Source organism: Microcaecilia unicolor, chromosome 3, assembly GCF_901765095.1.
Source record: "Microcaecilia unicolor chromosome 3, aMicUni1.1, whole genome shotgun sequence".
NCBI lineage: Eukaryota > Metazoa > Chordata > Amphibia > Gymnophiona > Siphonopidae > Microcaecilia > Microcaecilia unicolor.
The window spans coordinates 413,978,690-414,002,549 of NC_044033.1; the positions used below are offsets into that span (position 1 = coordinate 413,978,690).

Consider the following 23,860-nt stretch of genomic DNA (forward strand, 5'->3'; position numbering starts at 1 on the left):
TATGGAATGGTGGAATCCACAAAAGTAACTAAGGGCTAGATTCTATAAATGGCGCTGAAAAACCAGCGATGAAAAATTTAAGAGCTGAGCACTATTCTATAAAAGATCCACGCCTTTTATAGAATAGCGGCTAAGAGCAAAAATGGTGCCTAACTTAAGTGGGGGGAGTCTCTCCTGTAACAATATGCATAAATTCTGGGAATACCCCCTTGAATGTACACGTTACAGGATTTACATGTGGATCGTTACAGAATACGATCTGTGCGTAAATCCCAATTAAGGCCAATTAATGCCAACTGGTCATTAGCAGTCAATTATTGGTGCCAATTGGCTCATCGATTATATTGCATATGCAAATCAGCAATGTATGCTGATTTGCAAGCACAACTTTAGTCACCATATACCATAGCAAAAGTGTAACTTTAAATTTCGATCAGCGTATCTTGTCAGTTACCCTGCCTATTTTGTTTAGAAGAACTGATTATGGCACAGGATTACTACCCCTGATGCAGCTCTGACAAAACAGGGACTCCCTATCAGGAATTGAGGATCTGCTTGCAAACAGCTTTACCCCCGCTCATATTTAGAAGACAGTGAGCTTTTGGAACTGTAATGCATTCTGATGCAGCTTTTGATATACTTGTACACCGGATATGAAGACAGTGAGTGTGAGCTAAGTGGATTATATAAACATTTTTTGTGTGGTGATATCTTTCAATATATTTTTAGTCTGTGGATATACAGATGGTGTTATACTCCGATTGAGAATTGAGGACATAATTTTTAGTGGAGTTTTTGTTCTAGACCTGTAATGGTGTGTTAAGCTCAAGCCTTAAACCAAGTATTGGCTGGCTGGAGTGGTTTCACTGAGGACTTTTTTCCTCCATTTTTAAGAAGTATGTGAATAAATACCTTCTTTCTCAGAGTATTACCATATGTGTTTAGAGCAATTGGATTTTGAAATTTTAACTGCAAGATCATCAACCATTCTTCTAACGTTTAGAGATTCCTTCTCATAGTTTCTACTCCCTCCAGGGTATCCAACTCTGTTGGCTATCTTCATATCATCTGCAAAAAGGCAGACTTTTCCTTCTAACCCTTCAGCAATGTCTCACAAATATATTAAACAGAATCAACCCCAGCACAGACCCCTGAGGCACTCCACTACTCTCCTTCCTTTCCTCAGAGCTGATTCCATTTATCAGTATCCTCTGCCGCCCGTTGGTCAACCAGTTTCCAATCCAGTTCACCACTTTGGGTCCTAAGTTCAGCCCTCTCAGCTTATTCACAAGCCTTCTGTGAGGGACCATATCAAATGCTTTGTTGAAATCCAAGTAGATTACATCTATCACACGTCATTCATCCAGTTCTCTGGTCACCCAGTCAAATAAGTCAATCAGATTCGTTTAGCAGGATATTCCTTTGGTAAAACCATGTTGCCTCGGATCTTGTAACCCGTTGGCTTCTAGAAAGTCCATTATCCTTTCCCTTAGCAGCGATTCCATTAATTTTCCTACCAGTGACGTGAGGCTTACCAGCCTGTAGTTTCCCACTTCTTCCCTGTCTCCACTGCTGTGAGGAGGGACCACATCCACTCAACTCCAATCCCTTGGTACCTCTCCCGTCTCTAAAGATCTATTAAATAAATCTTTAAGAGGTCCTGCAAGGACTTTTCTGAGCTCCCTCAGTACCCTGGGATGTATCTTATCCAGCCCCATAGCTTTGTCCACTTTCAGATTTTCAAGCCGTTTATAAATGCTTTCTTCCATGAAAGGTGTGACATGTTTCCAAGCTGATGGAAAAAGTTCATTTGCAAACTATTGTTTATCAGCTATACGTGAGGAGGATGCAACCTCATGATACTACTCTTAATTAATGAAGGATAATTCATATAATTTTGTAAGGATGAATGGTTTAATCAACAAGATTAGGATCTGAATTCTCAGTATTAAAAGGCTAGCAACATGGTCCTCGGAGGTACACCTCCAATAAACATGTATGAATGTAGTCAGCACAGCAAACAAATCTGTTGACCAGTAGTAATTTTTTCTTTCATATATTTCATGTAACTGTGATCTCTCTTCCTTCATGTTATTAAAATTAAGTATACTGTTCATCACTTGATCTGAAGTTTACTGCTCATATCAAAGGAGATCCAATTAGATCACAGAAGCAAATGCATGGGGCCTGGTAAATTAAAGGGGTTCTTAGTTTCTGTTTATCAGGAAAATAAAGCATAGTGCATTCGAACCAAAAGTACAAAAGGAGAAGTCACGCTATTATAATGCCCCCTTGTAGCTTTAGCAATATCACAGTTCAGTAGCAACAGCAAAAGCTGTTTTTGGTCACAGTAGTCAAGTATTTCCCCTAACCTGAGACACACAAGCCTAGAGCATTACAGCCATTAAATAACCTGTGTTTATATTTAGAGCAGTGTTTCCCAAGTCCAGTACCCCTTGCCAGTCAAGTTTTCAGGATATCCACAACGAATATGCATAAACTTGTTAAAAATCACAGCTGTGTGTAAATGTTTATTCTGAAGTGCTAAAAATGATCAACAAATGTGGTGCAAAATACTCAATGATATATTTCAGAGTAACTACAGATTGCTACAGAGCAGATGTATCAACAAGTCTTTATATTTCCCCACAAACACCAGATAAGTGCAAAATAGAATTATCCTTTACCCTTTGGTTTTCAATTCTAGGAACGTGTTGCTTTATATAAAAATCCTTTTTCTTTTGTTTCCACTAGAGATTTGCACAGGAACGGGGTTCATGGGGTTGCCATGGGGACAGCAGCAGTTCCTGCGGGGTTGCCGCGGGGATGGCAGCAGTTCCTGTGGGGTTCCCACGGAAGTGTACACTGCACTTGACTCAAGTCTCTCACCTACCGAGTACCACGTTCTTTGAGTACTCCTCCTCCTTGCTTTAACAGCACAGATGTGGAAAGTCTCCATTAAGTAGGTGGTAGAGACACAAATGGTGACAATGGTGACAGAATTCAAAAAGGCGTGGGATGAACTAATTAGAAAATGGAAGTTTTAAAAATCCTAAACTTAAATGGCTGCGTATGTGGATATGCTGAGTGACACTTAGATGGCGACTCCGGCTGTGGTGAACTAGGGCCGATACCGGGCAGACTTATATGGCCTGCTGTGTCTCATATATGGCAATCTGGTTTAGGATGGGCTGGAAAGGGCTTAGAGAACAACTTTAGCGGCTGGAACATGAGGACAGTGCTGGACAGACTTTTACGGTCTGTGTCCCGCAAATGAAGAGACAAATAGGCTGGCGTAGGCTTCGATGGCAACTCCAGCAGTTAGAACATAAGGATAGAGCCGGGGCAGACTTCTATGGTCTGTGTCCCAGAAATGCCAAAGAAAGACCATAATCAAATATATAATATGTTCACTGTTGATTTAATTATGAATTGATGAGTGTGACTATTGGGCAGACTAGATGGACCATTCAGGTTTTTATCTGCCGTCACTTACTATGTTACTGTTAATCCTTTCTGCTCCCGGGCTGATGCGCAGACCTCAGCTCTGACACAGGCACAAGCATCAGACGTCACCTAATCTACTTGCACGTGCATGCGGCGGCCTCTCAGAACATAGTACCGGTGAATCAGAGACAGGTCTTACATGTGCACACCAGAGAGTTCCAACTTCCATTCCTTTCTTGCCTGCAGTGCTGCGGTTCAAACCCAGAGAGACAGAGAGCCAACTAGAATGTTTTTTTAATGTACCATTAAGTTCTTGCGTGGATGGGTGGGGACAAGTTAAGATCTTGTGGGGATGGGTGGGGAAGGCTACGATTTCAGCGGGGACGGGTAAGATTTCTGTCCCTGTGCAACTTTCTAGTCTCCACTCTCTCTTCAGCTTAAATACAGCAAAAGAGAGCCTGACTTCACCCAGATAAACCGTATTCCTTTAAAGACATCAAAAGAGGCAGTTCAGAGGAAGGTGACAAAAATGAAATAGGGCTCATGCAAAGAGATATATGAGAAGAGAGTTAAAGACCTCAATATGTGTACCCTAGAGAACAGGAAGGATAGGGGGGATATGATACAGATGTTTAAAATACTTAAAAGGAATATGGAAACTAATATTTTTCAGGTGACAGGGAAGAAGATGAAATAGTGGTCATGATTTGAGATTGCAGGGTGAGAGAATTTCAGGAAATACTTTTTCATGGAAAGAGTAGAGGATACCTGGAATGCCCTCCTGCAGGAGGTTGTGAAGACAAAAACAGTGATGGAATTCAAGAATGCATGGGATAAACACAGAGGAACACTATATAGAAAGGATGGAATCTAATTAAAGCAAAACTTAAATGACCCTATAACTGGAGTGAGTTTTAACAGCAGCTTCAAAGGTTGGGAAGTAGGACTGGTGCCAGGCAGACTTCTACAGTCTGTGCCCCGAAATTGGCAGGGAGAGAGAGAGATTAGGTATACCAATGTTTAATTATGAAGTGGAACCTGTGTAGACTCAACTCTGGCCACCTGTTTGGGCAGAGTAGATGGGCCGTGCAAGTCTAGCTGCCAACATTTACTATATTACTATGATGAGACACCTGCAAACTACAGCAAACAGCTTTGTGCAACCTGTAATGAAACAAATCAATTTTAAACATCTATAGAGAGTCCAACAAAAGCCAAAGTCCAAAATTTTCAACTATCATCATTATTTTTTTAGAATGATTTTAAGCAGTCTGCAAATCGTAGCTAATACACTGAAAACATGTGATAGTACATGACATTTCTTCAAATCTGTAGTGACAAGTATAGAGGTGTCAAGGATTAACCAATGTGAAGTATTTGTCTTTTAGAAAATTATTAGAAAACTATTCCTCTCCCCCTAAAATGTAGTAAAATAAAAAAAATTTTAAGTTCCATGAAAGTGACTTTTTATTTATTTGATGCATTTGTATCCCACATTTTCCCACCTATTTGCAGACTCAATGTGGCTTACATAGTACCGAAGAGGCATTCGTAGACTCCGGTGCGAACAAACGAAATGATGTTGTGGTAAGATAGGTTCTCGTGGAAGAGTCTCGTTAGGGTGTCATAAAGCGGAAGGGTTGTGCTGTGACCATTACGTACTTTGGTGCTGATGTGTTGCAGAGTTTGAGCATTTAAGTTGGATTGGTAGGGTATGCCTTTTGGAACAAATTAATTTTTAGTGATTTCCGGAAGTTTAAGTGGCCGTATGTTTTCACGGTTTTCGGTAATGCATTCCACAGTTGTGTGCTTTTAAAGGAGAAACTGAATGCATAAGTTGATTTGTATTTAAGTTATTTACAACTTGGGTAGTGGAGATTTAGATATGTTCGTGACGATTCGGATGTGTTTCTGGTTGGTAGGTCTATGAGGTCTGTCATCTCGGGGCTTCGTCAAAGATTATTTTATGAACTAGGGTACAGATTTTGACAGCAATACTGTAATGGAAATCAAGATCATTCTATGTGTATATAAGTTGATTTTCCTTAATTTGCTAACATTACACAATCCACTTGTAAACTCCTCAAACCTCTCCTAAACTCACAAAGAACCATGCAAAAATTCACACACTGTACAAAACAGAAGTCCACATTCGGTCCACCCGTTCAAATATTGCTCCTGCTGCCAAACAGCCATCACGCTGCCCCACTTGAGCTCTAAGGTGGTCTTTTACTAAAGATTAACTCAAGTTATCTGCAGCAGGATGAAGGTCTACTATCATGTCACACCATATATCCTTATGCAAGACCCACTCCTCCTTCACCGCTGTATCTCCCTGGACAGCTCATTTCCATGTGCTTCGGTTTTACTGCTTGATCTGTCTAGGATGCTGGAAAGGATCTCTTCACTATGAGGGAAGTGCTGTAAATTATTAAGATAAACTGAACAGTTCCTCTTAAATCAGATATAAGATCTTGGGAGTCCTGGAGTCTGGGTTCACTATGGACTCATATTAGCGGTATCATACAGAAATGTATTTTTAAACTGAAATTGTTGATAGACATTTTAAAGAGGTGCACCATTTTCAACAGGTTGTCCAGTCGCTGGTGCCTAACACACTGGATTACTGTAACGTGGTCTTCATGGATCTTTCTCAAACAAGTTTATAGGTTGCAGGCTGTCCAGAATCATGCAACCAAACTAATTTTGGGTGGGAGGAAATATGACTACATTACACTTTATCTGATTCAGCTTCAATAGTTGCAAAAATCGAGTTTAAGATTTTAATTTTTATGTTTAAGATTTTGTATGGCCTTAGTCCCAGTTATTTAAAAGATTTTGTGGCAGTATATTCCCCTCAAAGAAATCTCTGCTCAGCAAATTAAATGAAATGGTTAAACCTTCTATATTTATCTGTCGGATGACAAGTACAGAACAGACATTAATGAGTAAAAGGGTCAAACTATGGAATTCTTCCAGATTTTTAAACTGAAATTTATTATATTTTTTATATTTATTTTGGTACACTTGATATACTACTGCTACTACTAATCATCATTTCTAAAGCACTACTAGATATACTACTAAAGGTCTTCACATAGGCATTTAGGCGATTAACAATAAAATACAATTAAAATAATTAAAATAGGGAGAGAAGAGGCAAAAAAAGGGGGGCAGAAAAGCATCAGTTGGACCTGGGGAAGGAGGATAGAAATAGGTGAGTTTTGAAGGCTTGTTTAGAAGCAGTGAAGGATGGTAAGTTCCTAATGGTAAGACAAAGTCATGCCACAGTTTAGGGCCAAGGTATCTGAAAGCAGTGATGCGAGACATGTTGAGACGGAGAAGGGCTTTTACTAAATATTTAAGTAGACCTTGATTATTATTTGAGAAGCTCTGGAAAACTTGTTTTAGGTTCATTGATGGCAAGGATTAGTTGGATCAATTGTATAATGTTAGAGTTGATGTTGGATGGGTGGGTGTGTTTTAGTATAGTCTTTTATATGCTTTTTAACTATTGTAATCTGTTCTGAACTTAAGACTGAGTGGAATATAAATGTGTCAAATTAAATTAAAATGAGACAGAAGCAGTTCTATCACCCAGCAAGTCAGTTCCAAGCATCACATGAGCACCTCGATTCCTCCTGCTTTTAACTCCCACCTCAGCATCTTGTCAGATTTGTAGTTATCCTGATATCAGAATTCTTTGAAAGGGTACTCTGTGACAAACAAGACCACCTTAATGAAGCCAGGGTTAACTTGGAGCCAGATTTCAGTTCTGTTGAAGAAAAATGTAGTCAAGAACCTTCAGAAATATTACACAAAGGGAATTTCTTTTTTTTTTTTTTAATCTCCGCTGTCACAAGAAGAATCAGTGTTGACCTCTACTTAATGACAGTTCCCCAATTATCATACACCAATTATGAGCATTTAACCTAATAATCACTTGATAATTTGAAAAGCAATTAAAATTTAGGCGCTGTCCTTTACGATGCAGTGTTACAGCTTAGTGCTTCTGCATAGTTCATCATCCTAATTCTGCCTTTATCAATCAAGCCAGACCCAGCTGAACAGTAAATCCAAAGCAGATAAACAGTGCTTATGAGGTGCAGCTGGTGGTGCTTACCGTTAATAGCAAAAACCAGCATCAATTAAATTAACATTCTTCAGTCTTTCATTGCTCATTATGGCCTGACAGATATACCCACAGTTCACATAAAAAACTTCAAACAAGTAATCTGCCTAGCATTTTTCCCTAGAAACACAACTATGGAACAGCTTCTATTAAAAACTTGAAAAGACAGACATATACAGAGTAACAATATAGTCTGTCTACTTTTACACTGTTTCTTTGGATAAAATTTATCTGTTCTTGCAAAATCTATAATTTACTATCCACCTTGTAGGCCACTGAAGAGAGGTGAATTTTAGAGATCGCTGCCGAGACAAGGTCAGTCTCAAAACCATCATAAACTTACAATATATAGTGGCCAATATTCAGCTCACAGAAGTCAGCTGTTTTTAAGCTGCTGATAGCCATGAGCAGAATTAAGCTTAGATATTATATGTCAGGCCATGGCCAGAAACTGGCATCGAATATCTGGGTCAGCTGCTGACCTGATGTTATGTAGGTGCCATCTGATAGCTAAGTGGGCAAAGACAGGAATACTGCAGCGGTCAGAGCTGATTTTCAGCAGCACTGCATGGTGTCACTACCTGGTTAATATAAGCAGCTAGGAACTAAGCCTCTTCTCCCCGTTAAACTACTTTGAATATCAGGCCCATAGAGAATTAGCAAAACAGTTTTCTCAAGAAAGATCTTTTCCTAAATCTAATAATGTAAACTAGATGTTTAGATGCTTTCTTTCAAAGAAAACTATAGCAGCGTGCTCTACATTTAAATTTTACAGCAGCATTTAGTCTCTCAGATCAAGAGAAAGTTAATTTAGTCAACTAAGAGTTGTAATTTATTTTTATGCTTTAACTTTTAAATTCAGCAGTGGACAGAATAAAGAAATGCAGTGGGGGAAAAAAATCCTAAATCAGTATTGTACAGTGATAAAACACCATTATTAATGCTGGGTGTAAAGTTCACCTAGATAAATTTATTCAACGGGAGAAACAAGCAAAGCCAGTACTGGGAAAGACTTCTTCGGTCTATGCCCTGATCGCGGCTGAATAGATGTGGATGGGCTGCAGTGGAGCTTTTCAGGGGCTTGACAACTTCAGAAATTTAGAACAAGGACTGTGTCGGGCAGACATCTACAGTCTGTGCCCTGAAAATAGCAAGGACAAATCAAGATCAGGTATACACATATTAAGTATCACATCATACCATATGTAATGAGTTTATCTTGTTGAGCAGACTGGATGGACCATACAGGTCTATATACCATCATTTACTATGTTACTCTTACCTGAGAATAAGTAACAGAGGGGCATAATCGAACAGCGCCAGCCATCTATATGGTCGGCCATTTTTGGGGCCGGCTCTGCAAAGGGGCGGTGCAACCATATTATCGAAAAAGATGGCCGGCCATCTTTTCTTTCGATAATATGGTTGGGGCCGGCTAAATCTCAACATTTAGGTCAAACGTTGAGATCGCCGGGTTAACAGATGGCCGGCTTCAAAAAAGTGGAAAAAAAAATCCAAGTGCTCAGGCTTTTTCAGTAGTACCAGTGGGATTTGAACCGGACACCTCTGGATTATAAGACCGATACTCTAACCACTTCGCCACAGCTCCACTTACTTGGATGTCCCTCCCCTTTGACTATGCCCCTTCAGGTCTCTCTCAGCCAATCACAGCGCTGGGGCTGTCTGTGAGTGGCTGAGAGAGACCCCTGTCTGTGATTGGCTGAGAGAGACCTGAAGGGGCATAATCAAAAGGGAAGGACATCCAAGTAAGTGGTTCTGTGGAAAAGTGGTTAGAGTACCGGTCTTGTAATCCAGAGATGGCTGGTTCAAATCCCACTGTACTACTGAAAAAGTCAAGCAAAAATAGTTTTGATTTAGGACGTCCCTGACGAGCACTTGGATTTTTTTTTTGGGGTGGGAGGGGATTGATGACCACTTGGGGAGTACGGGGAGATCATCCCCGATTCCCTCGGATGGTCATTTGGTCAGTTGGGGCTCCAGTTTGGTCGTGAAAAAAAAAGGGAACAAGTAAAGCCGGCGAAATGCTCATCAAGCCTGGCTTTTTTTTTCCATTATAGGGCGAATTGAGGGCCATCTTGTAAGCACGCCCCCGTCCCACCCCTGCCTCACCTTCACTACCCTTCCGACACGCCCCCTTGAAATTTTGCTGGCTCCGTGACGCAAAGCAGTTGAAGCCGGCCAAAATCAGCGACAGAAAGCAGTTGAAGCCGGCCAAAATCGGCTTTCAATTATACCGATTTGGCCGGTTTCAGGAGATCGCCGGCCATCTTCTGATGTGTGTCGGAAGATGGCCGGCGATCATTTTTGAAAATGAGCTGGATAGTAACATAGTAGATGACGGCAGAGAAAGCCCTGTACGGTCCATCAAGTCGGCCCAACAAGACAAACTCATATGTGCTGCTTTGTGTGTATACCTGACTGATTTGTATCTCAAAAAACTAATAAAATTTGAATAAGTAGTTTGTGGGTGTCTCTCAGAGAATATTTAAACAAAACAGAACCTCAAATCTCCCGATAGAGGAAAAATACAAATGTATCAAGAACCCTCTATCGATTTAGGAGTCCGTTTATATCATTGGTTCCAGCAAGGAAAACAAGGGGGAAAAATCAGTCAGTCGCAAAAACTCACTATAAGTGAGAAAATTGCGTGATTTAAAAAAAAAACCGTCCTCCTTGCTAATTTACCCAGTGAGGAACACCAAACTACATTATTCAATTAAAGTTTGAATTTCCCTTTTGTATTACTTGATTTGTATCTGCCATTTTCAGGGCACAGACTGTAGAAGTCTACCCAGCATTAGCCCCGCCTCCCAACCACTAGCCCCGCCTCCCCCACCAGCTCTGCCAACCAATCTCCGCTAAGCTTCTGAGGATCCATTCCTTCTGAGCAGGATTCCTTTATGTTTATCCCACGCATTTTTTTAATTCCGTTACTGTTTTCATCTCCACCTCCCGCGGGAGGGCATTCCAAGTATCCACCACTCTCTCCGTGAAAAAATACTTCCTGACATTTTTCTTGAGTCTGCCCCCCTTCAATCTCATTTCATGTCCTCCAGTTCTACCGCCTTCCCATCTACGGAAAGGTTTGTTTGCGGATTAATACCTTTCAAATATTTGAACATCTGTATCATATCACCCCTGTTTCTCCTTTCCTCCAGGGTATACATGTTCAGGTCAGCAAGTCTCTCCTCATACATCTTGTAACGCAGATCCCATATCATTCTCATGGCTTTTCTTTGCACCGCTTCAATTCTTTTTACATCCTTAGCAAGATACGGCCTCCAAAACTAAACACAATACTCCAGGTGGGACCTCATCAATACCTCCTTTCTTCTGCTGGTCACACCTCTCTCTCTATACAGCCTAGCAACCTTCTAGCTACGGCCACCGCCTTGTCACACTGTTTCGTCGCCTTCAGATCCTGAGATACTATCACTCCAAGATCCCTCTCCCCGTCCGTACATATCAGACTCTGACCGCCTAACACATACATCTCCCATAGATTTCTACTCTCTAAGTGCATCATTTTGCATTTCTTCGCATTGAATTTTAATTGACAAACCTTAGACCATTCTTCTAGCTTCTGCAGATCCTTTTTCATGTTTTCCACTCCCTCCCAGGTGTCCACTCTGTTACAAACCTTAGTATCATTCGCAAAAAGACAAACTACCTTCTAACCCTTCGGCAATGTCACTCACAAATATATTGAACAGAATCGCCCCCATCACCGATCCTTGAGGCACTCCATTGCTCACCTTTCCCTCATCCGAGTGAATTCCATTTACCACCACCCTCTGGCGTCTGTCCTTCAACCAGTTCCTAATCCAGTTCACCACTTTGGGTCCTATCTTCAGCCTGTCTAGTTTATTCAAGAGCCTCCTGTGGGGAACCGTGTCAAAAGCTTTGCTGAAATCTAAGTAGATTATGTCTATAGCACATCCATGATTCAATTCTCCAGTCACCCAAAGAATTCAATGAGATTCGTTTGGAACGATTTACCTTTGGTAAAACCATGTTGTCTCGGATCTTGCAACTTATTGGCTTCCAGGAAATTCACTATCCTTTCCTTCAGCATCGCTTCCATTACTTTTCCAGTAACCGAAGTGAGGCTTCTTCCCTATCACCACTTTTGTGGAGAGGGACCACATCCGCCGTTCTCCACTCCCACGGAACCTCTCCCGTCTCCAAGGATTTATTAAACAAATCTTTAAGAGGACCCCGCCAGAACCTCTCTGAGCTCCCTCAATATCCTGGGGTGGATCCCATCCGGTCCCATGGCTTTGTCCACCTTTAGATTTTTAAGTTGTTCATACACACTCTCTTCCGTGAACGGTGCTATATCCACTCCATTCTCATATGTACTTTTGTCAGTCAATCGTGGTCCTTCTCCACGATTTTCTTCTGTGAAAACAGAACAAAATTATCTGTTTAGCAAATTTGCTTTTGCTTCATCATTTTCTACATAGCGGTTTTTAGCATCTTTCAGTCTCAATTCCATTTTTAGTCTTCCTCCTTTCACTAATATAACTAAAGAAATTTTTGTCACCCTTCCTTACCTTTCTAGCCATTTGTTCTTCCGCTTTCGCCAGACGTATCTCTCTCTTGGCTTCTTTCAGTTTCATCCAGTATTCCTCTCTGTGTTCCTCTTCTTGAGTATTTCTGTATTTCAGAAACGCCAACTCTTTAGCCTTTATTTTCTCAGCCATTAGCTTGGAGAACCATATCGGTTTCCTTTTTCTCTTGCTTTTATTTACTCTCCTTACATAAAGGTTTGTGGCCCTATTTATAGCTTCTTTCAGCTTGGACCACTGTCCTTCCACTTCTCATTCATCCTCCCAGCCCATCAGCTCGTTCCTCAGGTATTCCCCCATTTTGCTAAAGTCAGCACAATTAAAATCCAGGACTTTGAGTTTTGAGTGGCTGCCCTCCACTTCAGCTGTCATATCAAGCCAAACCGTTTGATGGTCACTGCTGCCCAGGTGGGCATCCACTCAGACATTTGACACACTATCCCCATTTGTGAGCATCAGATCCAGCTTCGCTCCGTCCCTCGTGGGTTCCGTCACCATTTGTCTGAACAGAGCACTTTGAAAAGCATCCACTATCTCTCTACTTCTTTCCAATTCCACAGACAGAACCTTCCAATCTACATCCGGCAGATTGAAATCTCCCAGCAACAGCACCTCTCTCTTCTTTCCTCAAAATATAAGCCTGCGGGGAGTTTGCCATTCTTGGACTTGATCAGGATGAACAGTCCTTATGAAGATTGGGCCAATCCACATTTTTAGAGGTTTAAGTCCGAAAAGTGCAGGCCAAGAATTCAGCCTAGTCAAGGACCCCACAAGTGAAGGAGGCCACTATTGGGCTCATTTTCGAAAGACAAGGACACCCATCATTCGACACAAATTGAAAGATGGATGTCCTTCTCACAGAAACGTCCAAATCGGTATATCAAAAGCTGATTTTGGACATCCCTAACTGCACTCTGTCTCAGGGACGGCCAAAGTTCAAGGGGGTGTGTCGGAGGCTTAGCAAAGGCGGGACTTGGGCATGACTAACACTTGGCTGTCCTTGACCCATAATCGAAAAAAAGAAGGACTTCCTTGACGAACACTTGGACGTTTTCACCTGGACCTGTTTTTTTTTACGACTAAGGCACAAAATGTTGCCCGAATTGACCACCGGATAGAATCGGGGATGACTTCCCATTACTCTCCCAGTGGTCACTAACCCCCTTCCAACCTCAAAAAAACCATATTTTGTGCCAGCCTCAGATGTCATACTCAGGTCCGTGACAGCAGTATGCAGGTCCCTGGAGCAGTTTTAGTAGTTTTAGTGGGTGCAGTGCACTTCAGACAGTTGGACCCAGCCCCCCCCCCCCCCCCACCTGTTACATTTGTGAAGGAAACAGCAAGCTCTCCAAAACCCACCACAAACCCATTGTACCCACATCTAGGTGCCCCCTTTACCCGTAAGGGCTATGGTAGTGGTGTACAGTTGGGGTAGTGGGCTTTGGGGGGAGTTTGGGTGGCTCAGCACACAAGGTAAGGGAGCTATGTTCCTGGGAGCAATTTATGAAGTCCACTGCAGTGCCCCCTAGGGTGCTCAGTTGGTGTCCTGGCATGTCAGGCAGACCAGTGCACTACAAATGCTGACTCCTCCCACAACCAAATGGCTTGCATTTGGTCGTTTCTGAGATGGACGTCTTTGGTTTCGAAAATCAGAAACGTCCATGTCTAGGGATGACCAAATCTAGGGACAACCAAATTTAAGGATTTGGACGTTCCTGGCGGTATTTTCGAAACGAAATATGGACATCCATCTTGTTTCGAAAATGCGGGTTTCCCTGCCCCTAGATCGGGACATTTTACGAGGACGTCCCTTTCGAAAATGCCCCTCCACATGTTTAGATCCATGTGTGCCTCGTAGGACTGGTGTGGAAAAGTCATCAGAATCTGGGAGAACAGAACAGCTGTATGGAAGGCATAAGAGAGGGGGAGAGAAAGACAAGGAGAGGGCTAGACTTGAGCGGGGGTGGGGAACTGAAAAGGAAAATATTTTGGGTCGTACCCAAAATGACTCCTGCCACCATCTTCCACCCCACTAAAAAAAAAATCAAACCTGGAGGGTTGGAGTACATGGTGCTGGCGTTTAACTTAATCCATATATTCAGCGCCACTATTCAGATAGGTAGTGGTGGTGGGGGGAGACATGTACTGGTCACAGTGCCAGATTTCCATTCTGATTGTTCACTGGCATATGAGGGAGGGGGGAATTTCTCCCTCCACCCTCAGGAGTTACTGCTGTCAAGATTATCCCTTTGATTTCCTTACCCCTGGGCCTGCCTTTAACTTTCCTGTGGCTTTCTCAATGGCAGTACAGACAGCTCAAAACAAAAATCAAGAATAGGGCCTGACTGCTTTTATCTAACAGCCCCTTGAAAACTCAACCTCTGTCTTGTACAGCCAAGACTAATAAGCAAGGAGGCATATACCTTACTGGCATGCCCCTGATCCAAGAGACATGCAAGAATACCGGAAGAAAAAAAAAGAAAAGAAAAACTCATGAAAATTATAATGTACAATTCCAAACAAGCGCTCGTGAAACCCAATGAATGAATCAGGCAGGAGTCTGCACTGGTCCGGCAGGGCTAAAGGAAAGCTAATTATCAGGTAAGGATTTTTCCTTCCTTGTCGTCACACCAGACAAGTCCAGATGAATGGGATGTAGCAAAGCAGTACCCATAAAGGGTGGGACTATGGAGAGGACAAAAAAAAAAGCGGACAAAATTGCAATCCAAAGGCGAAAGCAGCAGTTGTAGTGCCCTGATTGAAGGAGTAGAGCAGACTACTGGAGAATCCAAAAGTAAGATCACTATGAATCACTACTGAACTAGAGAACCACAACAGGCAATGTCTCCAAGCTTCAGCACCTAACCAACACCCAAAGTGAAGAAGACCGTCCAACCCAAACCAAAAACCATAAAGCTAGAGGATGAGGAATTGGGAGCACACCCAAAGAAAAGATCAGCCAACTCTATCTACTCCTTGCAAAAGAGAAGAAACCAGAGAAAAAGCTGGATGCCATAGTTTGGGCAGATAACAAAACCTAAATGAATCATTGAGAACAATATGCTCGACAGTACTGTGTAAGGTAAGCCCTGTCCTGATGACACCCGCTGGCAAAAAGGGGAAAAATTCCAAGGTAGCAGCAAAAAAAAAAAAAAAAAAATTTTAAGCTGGGTAGCACCAGACCCTATTGCCTAACAGCAGATATTCAGCAAATATCCTATTGCTTTGACGTATACCCAGACCACATATATTACTTGAGATTCCTGTTGTACCATAACAATGACAACCAGGAAATCATGGAATACGGAATAAGAATTTGTCTTTCATAATAGTCCATCACCTGCAATAGCAACCTATGGGCTTAGAACAGCCCAAGGAGAAAGGGAATATGGTACAAATGCCAGACATTTCACTGAGAGAGACTTATGTAGATGATGGCTTGAAGTCCTTACCTACCAAAGAAGCAGCCACTGACTTGCTAAAAAGGACACAAGGAATGCTGGCAGAGGCAAATCTGAGTATTCATAAAATCGCCTCTAATAGTCCAGAACTAATGAGAGCATTTCCTGCAGAAGACCATGCCAGAGATTTAAAGGATCTAGATCTAAGAGCAGATGCCGCTCCACCTCAGAGAAGCCTTGAATTGTATTGGGATCTAAAGAGATGTTTTTATCTTTCAAGTCTTCACCCAAGAGAAAAATATACATGCGGAGGTGTCTTGTCCACAGTCCATAGTCACTAGAGTTTATAGCTCCAGTCACCAATCAAGGAAGATCCTACTGAGGGAGTTTTTCCCAAAGTACTGATGAGTGGGATGTTCTATTACCACCAGAAATGCGATAACAGTGAGAGAAATGGAAGGATTCTTTAAAGACTTTTGAACAACTGCACATCCCATGCACACAGTGCTGGCTGTCACAAAGAGATTGCATTTTCATCTCATCAACCAGCTGATGAAAGACCAGATACTCAACATCAAAGTGCCATCAAAGATACAGAACTACATAGCATCGATGACAATCTACCACCTGGGAACTTCTACAAAAGACTTCCCTGGAAGACAAAAAAAATTCTTTAGAACTGCCATCACTGAGTCAGTGATTCATACCACAAAGAGATGAGGACACCGTGGACTGTTGTCAACTCCAGAGACTCAAAGACTTTTCACTCACTTTGTGTTTATGTTCTCTTTCTCATTTCAGCTCCTGCAAGACTGCAAGAGAAGTTGCCAGAGCAACAGCAAACTGGAGATGAGCAAGACATTGCCAAGTTTTAAGATCCAGAAGTAAATTGGCATTTGCATGCTTATAATATTTATAGTTTGAGGAGTTAAATAGTAGCATCTACTGATACCAGGTAAAGAATGCTCTGCCCCATATTCATGGAGGCAGGTATATTGTTTATATTTAGCATCAGTATTTGTAGTGCTATTAACATTGTCTATGTTAATAGCACTATGAATTAGGACTGCTTTTCCTATAGTTTGCAGTATCCTGACTCCTTGTGAGCTTATTGGCTGTTCATTCTACTACTACTACTACTATTTAGCATTTCTATAGCGCTACAAGGCATACGCAGCGCTGCACAAACATAGAAGAAAGACAGTCCCTGCTCAAAGAGCTTACAATCTAATAGACAAAAAATAAAGTAAGCAAATCAAATCAATTAATGTGAACGGGAAGGAAGAGAGGAGGGTAGGTGGAGGCGAGTGGCTACAAGTGGTTACGAGTCAAAAGCAATGTTAAAGAGGTGGGCTTTCAGTCTAGATTTAAAGTTGGCCAAGGATGGGGCAAGACATAGGGGCTCAGGAAGTTTATTCTGAGCTAGGGCCAGCCCTCCCTCTGTGCCCCTGAGGGCTGTGTGAGAAAGCCCAATCTTGCTAGTGTGCTTTGTGATCAGCAACTGTTCTAGGACTGATCACTCCTTAATTTACTGTAATTCCATCAAGATTTTTTTATTTATTGCATTTGTATCCCACATTATCCCACCTCTTTGCAGGCTCAATGTGGCTTACAATTCGTCATGGATGCTGGAGGTAGAAGAGAACATACAATTGGTTTTACAGAGGGTTTTGGGTTACATGGTGGTGAAATACATGATAGTTTTAAAGCAAAAGACATTAAAGAACATTTCTGGATATATTAGAGATAGTGCAGTTACACGTGTTGATCTTTATGATATATGCTGTCAAAGAGAAGTTTTCAGTAGTTTGCGGAAGTTGGTCAATTCATAGACCGTTTTCAGGTTGCGTGGCAGCGCGTTCCAGAGCTGTGTGCTTGTATAAGAAAAGGTTGATGCATGCATTGATTTGTATTTCAAGCCTTTGCACTTGGGAGGATGAAGATTAAGGAATGTGCGAGAAGATTGTTTTGCATTTCTGGGTGGTAGTTCTATTAGGTCTGACATATATGCTGGGGTGTCACCATGGATGATTTTATGAATTAGGGTACAAAGTTTGAACGTGATGTGTTCTTTGAGTGGGAGCCAGTGTAGTTTTTCACATAGGGGTTTTGCGCTTTCGTATTTTGGTTTGCCGAATATTAGTCTGGCCGCCATGTTCTGGGCTGTCTGGAGTTTAAGTATTTGCCCTTTGCAGCCGGCGTAAAGTGAGTTACAATAGTCCAGATGACTAAGTACCAATGATTGTACCAGGTTGCGGAAGACACTCCATGGAACAAAATGGTCTGATTCTTTTTAGTTTCCACATTGAATGAAACATCTTTTTAGTTATGTTTTTTGCGTGATTCTCAAGTGTTAGGTGTCGGTCGATGGTGACTCCAAGAATTTTTAGGGTATCACCATCTCCCCAAGTCATTCCCTTTTTTTTTTTTTTTTTTTTTTTTTTTTATTTACCCTGTGTTTTCCCCCTTATTTCCTTTGTGTTATAAATTTTCATCTCAGCTGGGCTGAGGTTCTGGCCATCTTTTTGCCTTTAGAGTAGCTAGTTACAGACCCTGCATGCAGAAGACAACAATTCTATCAAAACAACTGAACTGCAAGTTGGATCTTCTTTGTTTATTCTTAGTACCACAATAAAGATTTGTGGTAGAGCTTCTACTTGTCGATGGTTTAATCTGGCTGTTTAACTACATCTGCCAAGACTAACCCTATTGACCACTATCTGATACTGCTGATCTGGTTGGTCCTGCTAGTTATTAACTTCAAATATATCAAAACTGACTATGGTTCTGGGGGAGAAGCAGATAGGTGCACAGGTGATGTTCTTGTCCATCCACTTCGTTGAAGCTAAAAGCCTTAAGCAGAAAAACACTCATCCTGAAGGTGTTTGAATGGCTGTGCATATAACATTTAGGCTTCCTGGACAGTGGGATGATTTTCCAAGGGCCGCTGTGTGGAGGTGCTGGTCATCTATAGAAGAATAGACAAAAGGGTAAATGGTTCTCGGCCAAACATGGGAAACCTCTCTCTTCAGCAAATTATGTACAGTCTTTGTATTTTTTTTTCACCACAGAACATTATGGACGTCACAACAAATGTCACTGCCAAATTGTCTGCTAACAATACTTGTTGGTCATGTAAATGATGTGTCGGTACCTTTAAACACATGATTTTTGATTGTCATAATACTAGAAGTTAATTTGTGGATGGTTAGTATTGTATGTTACGGAGGGCCTTGAATCAAATAGATTGAGAGTTCTGCAGGAAACAAAACATCTTGGAATCCTTATGGATTCAAATTCCATGTGTAAAGGGGAAAAGAATAGTGATAGGAGTGTACTACTGTCCGCCTGGCCAGGATGGACAGATGTACAAATGTTATTGGAAATTAGGGAGGCTAACAAACTGGAATCACCCAGTATTATTGTGTTGCTGAATTACCCAATATTGACTGGGTAAATGTAACATCAGAGCATGCTAAGGAGGTAAATTCCTTGACGAAATCAAGAACTGCTTAATGGAGCAGCTGGTACAGGAGCCAACAAGAAAAGGAAAAATTCTAGACCTCATACTTAGTGGAGTGCATTATCCGGTGCGGGAGGTAATGGTGATGGCTTGATAACAGTGATCATAATATGATCAGATTTGATATTAGCTTTGTAGTAAATATACAAAGAAAATACAATACATTAGCGTTTAACTTTCAAAAAGGAGACTATGATAAAATGAGAAAAACAGTGGAAAAAAAAAAAAAAACAAACAAACTTAGATGAGTGGCTGCGAGGGTCAAAAATTTACATCAGGCGTGGATGCTGTTCAAAAACACCATCCTGGAAGCACAGGTCAAATATATGCTATGTATTAAAAAAGGAGGACGGAAGACCAAACGACAGCCAGCATGATTAAAAAGTGAAGGAAGTTATTAGAGCTAAAAGAAAATCCTTCAGAAAATGGAAGAAGGAACTGACTGAAAATAATAAGAAACAGCATAAGGAATGTCAAATCAAATGCAAAGCGCTGATATGGAAGGCAAAGAGGGACTTTGAAAATAAAATTGCGTTGGAGGCAAAAACACATAGTAAAAACAATAAGTCGGCAATAGAATCGGTTGTACCACTAGATGACCGAGGGGTAAAAGGAGCAATCAGGGAAGACAAAAGCCATAGAAGAGAGATTAAATGAATTCTTTGCTTCGATCTTCACTGAGGAAGATTTGGGAGAGATACTGGTGCCAGAAATGGTATTCAAAGTTGAGTCGGAGAAACTGAATGAAGTCTCTATAAACCTAGAGGATGTAATGGGGCAATTTGACAAATTGAAGAGTTGCAAATCTCCTGGACCAGATGTAATTCATCCCAGAGTATTGATAGAATTGAAAAATGAACTTGTGGAACTATTGTTAGTATATGTAATATATCTTTAAAATCAAGCATGGTACCGGAAGATTGGAGGGTGGCCAAAGCAACTCCAATTTTTAGAAAAGGTTCCAGAGGTGATCTGGGAAAATTATAGACCGGTGAGTCTGATGTTGGTGCTGGGTAATATGGTAAAGACTATTATAAAGAACAAAATTACAGAGCATATTCAAAAGCTTGGATTAATGAGACAAAGCCAACATGGATTTAGTGAAGGGAAATCTTGCCTCACATATATTTTTTTGATGGGGTGAACAAACATGTGGACAAAGGTGAGCCGGTCAATATTGTGTATCTGGATTTTCAAAAGGAATTTGACAAAGTTCCTCATGAAATATTCCAGAGGAAACTGGAGAGTCATGGGTTAGGAGGTAGTGATCTACTGTTTAAAAAAGATAGAAAATGGAGAATAGGATTAAATGATCAGTATTCTCATTAGAGAAGGGTAGATAATGGGGTTCCCCAGGGGTCTGTGCTGGGGCCGCTGCTTTTTAACATATTTATACATGATCTAGAAATGGGAGTAACTACTGAGGTAATTAAACTTGCTGATGACAAAGTTATTCCAAGCTGTTAAATTGCGAGATGATTGTGAAAGTCTTGTAAGGTCCTCTTGTAATCTGGAAGATTGGGCATCCAAATGGCAGATGTTTAATGTAAGGAAATGCAAAGTGATGCATGTGGGAAAGAGGAACCCAAACTATATCTACGTAATGCAAGGTTCCACAATAGGAGTCACTTACCAAGAAAGGGATCTAGGTGTCAATGTTGATGACACATTGAAACCCTCTGATCAGTATGCGACAGTGGCTAAGAAAGCAAATAGAATGTTAGGTATTATCAGGAAAGGAATGGAAAACAGAAATGAGGACGTTATAATGTCTTTGTATCGCTCCATGGTGCGACCGCACCTCGAATACTGTGCGCAATTCTGGTCATCGCATCTCAAAAAAGAGTGAAATTAGAAAAGGTACAGAGAAGGGCAACGAAAATGATAAAGGGGATGGGATGACTTCCCTACGAGGAAAGGCTCAAGTGCCTAGGGCTCTTCAGCTTGAAGAAAAGACGGCTGAGGGGCAGATATGATAGGGGTCTATAAGATGAGTGGAACAGCAACGGGTGAACGTGAATCACTTGTTTACTCTTTCCAAAAATACTAGGACTAGGGGGCACGAAATGAAGCTACAAAATAGTAAATTTAAAACAAATTGGAGAAAATATTTATTCACTCAACATGTAATTCAACACTAATTCATTGCCAGAGAATGTAGTAAAAGTAATTAGCTTAAAAGGGTTTAAAAAAAGGTCCGAACAGCTTCCTAAAAGTCCATAAGCCATTATTAAAATGGACTTTGCGGAAAATTCACTGCTTGTTTCATACTATTTTGGGATCTTGCCAGGTACTTGGAACCTGGATTGGCCACTGTTGGAAACAGGATGCTGGGCTTGATGGACCTTTGGTCTGTCCCAGTATGGCAATACTTATGTTCTTAAATGTTATTTATTTTATTACTCAGAATAAAGAATATCCAACTTACAGTTCAGTTGCTTAGACAAAAAAAAAAAAGTTCCTGATATTGTTCCTCTGCTTAACTCTTCAGAGGCTCATATGTTCAAGAGTTTCCTTCCCTTGAAACAAGTTTATCTCTTGAGATATCTGAATATCTACCATATCTCCCCATTTCATTTCTCATTTATGTTTTACATTTTTTTTTTATTACTCTCATATCATAGGGCTTCTAATGCAGACCCTAAACTCTTGAATATGAATGCAGTACCTGCATGCCTACCACCCCCACTGCATGCAAATCTCTCATGTATGTTCATCCTGAAAATCTGACCTGCTGGTGGCCCTTGAAGACTGGGACGAACACCAAGGCCCTACACTGTTCTCGTAGCCCTTCGCTGGACAACCTCCAATTTGTTGATAGCCTTCCACAGATAGCGCCTTCAGAGCTAGACATATAACTCAAGCCAAAAGTCTGCTTTAACAAAAACACATGTAATATAATCAACATCTTTAGGGCCGCACTGTAGGAATGCTAGCGTTTTTAGAATGTGCTAAAAATTAGCGCGTGCTAATGCTAGAGATACCTATATATTCCTATGGGTCTCTAGCATTAGCGCATGCTAAAACACTAGCGCACCTTAGTAAACAGGGATCTTAGTAACAATGCATGAGATATCAGTTTTGCAAATCTCTTGGATATATTTACTCACTTTCCTTCCATCACTGCCATTTTCAGAGAATTTTAACTTATTTATTTGGATTTCTGCTCCCTGCCTTCTAATGCACAGCTCTCAGATAGTGATGAAAGATGATCAGATAACTGGATCTGTTCTGTAATTATATTTTTTGTAGAGAATCTACAGAACTTCAGCAAAGCAATTGTGTCAGTATATTGTTTTTGAAATCATCCACAAATGAGAAATTAATTTTAATAGTTACATGCATAGATAATCAGATAAAATTTAACAATTACACCACACTGTTGACTAAGCCAGATGAACGATGCTGCACTTTCTACAATTTCAATTACCAAAGTAAGAGGCAAGGGTGATGAAAGAGGAAATAAATTAAAATTACAATTTTAAATATATCAACCTACAAAATCAGTTTAATCTACTTAAATTTAATACTACTGAGGGTGGGGAAATATTTTTCAATTTAAAAAACTACAAAATGAGGTTCACTTATTTTAGAGAACTGTTTTTGGAGGAAAGGCAAAGGTTACAGTTATTCAAAATTTTGGTCTCCTTTTACCTTCAGTAGATCTTAATTTAGATCCCCTTTCCAGTTTAACTAATCACTATGTTAATGAATCCAGAAAGGACTCTGCCTCTGAAATGAATAAGCATGAGTTTGTAACAACAACAACAAAAAGTCAGAAAAAGAATTTTGTAGCTTCACAGTCCAAAGTAACTACACTTCACAGAAAGTTTAAAGAGCAGGAGTCTTTGAATGAAGATAGCATCTTCCATTTCAAATACTTCTGGATCTACCAAATCCTTAAACATGGACTCTTAACAAGACTAATATCCATCTGATCAGGTATCTAACCTTCATCTGCAAGTGATAAGAATATCCCAAAGGGACATCTAACATTCTCTCTACTTACCTTAAAGCTGCTTGCAAAAGTTCAAGGTGAAGTAAAGTGACTGAACTACATGTTACACAGCAATGATGCCATATATATAATTGGCACCAGCTTCACTAGCAATTCATATGAATAGACTTACAGCTGGCAATTAAATTAATCAAGTAGGAAACAAAAAAGGTATAGTGTTCACAAAGAAGGGACAGTCTCATCTCTCCTGATCCTGTTATGTTTTTAAAAGGAGGGGGGAAATCTACTGCATAACCAAAATTAAATTAATATGGTACAGTCCCAATACAGGTGAACGTATAAACATTTATCTTGGTTATGCAAATTGTTTAAAACCTTTAAATTGTTATATTAATCAGTTTTACAAGCGCAAAGTTGGGAGAGGTAACGGCTTGAAGAGTAGCAGGGATGCTGATTAAATTTGTTGTCCCTGATTCCTTTATTTATAAGTCTGTCAAAGCCAAGTTCTTTCTCCATGCTCAGTTTCCAGTCACACCTTCCACCTACAGTTTTATTCTAATAATTGGTCATAAAAATACTGCAAGTTTACTTCCTCCCCTAACATATTTAGGCATACATTTCAAACACTCTGGGAGAAAGGACATTATAGCCACCTCAACATGTAATTAAACTCTGGAATTCATTGCCAGAGAACATGGTAAAAGCAGTCATCTTAGCAGAGTTTAAAAAAAAGGTTTGGACAGTTTCCTAAAGAAGAGTCCATAAGCCATTAAGATGGATTTGGGAAAATCCACTGGTTATTTCTAG

The 23,860-nt window shown here is 40.6% G+C and overlaps 1 protein-coding gene across 1 annotated transcript in view; it reads right to left on the bottom strand.

Moving 5' to 3' along the window:
• Nucleotides 1-23,860, bottom strand: part of KLHL29 (kelch like family member 29) — a 915,027-nt gene that overhangs the window by 722,311 nt on the left and 168,856 nt on the right. The window lies entirely within an intron of this gene.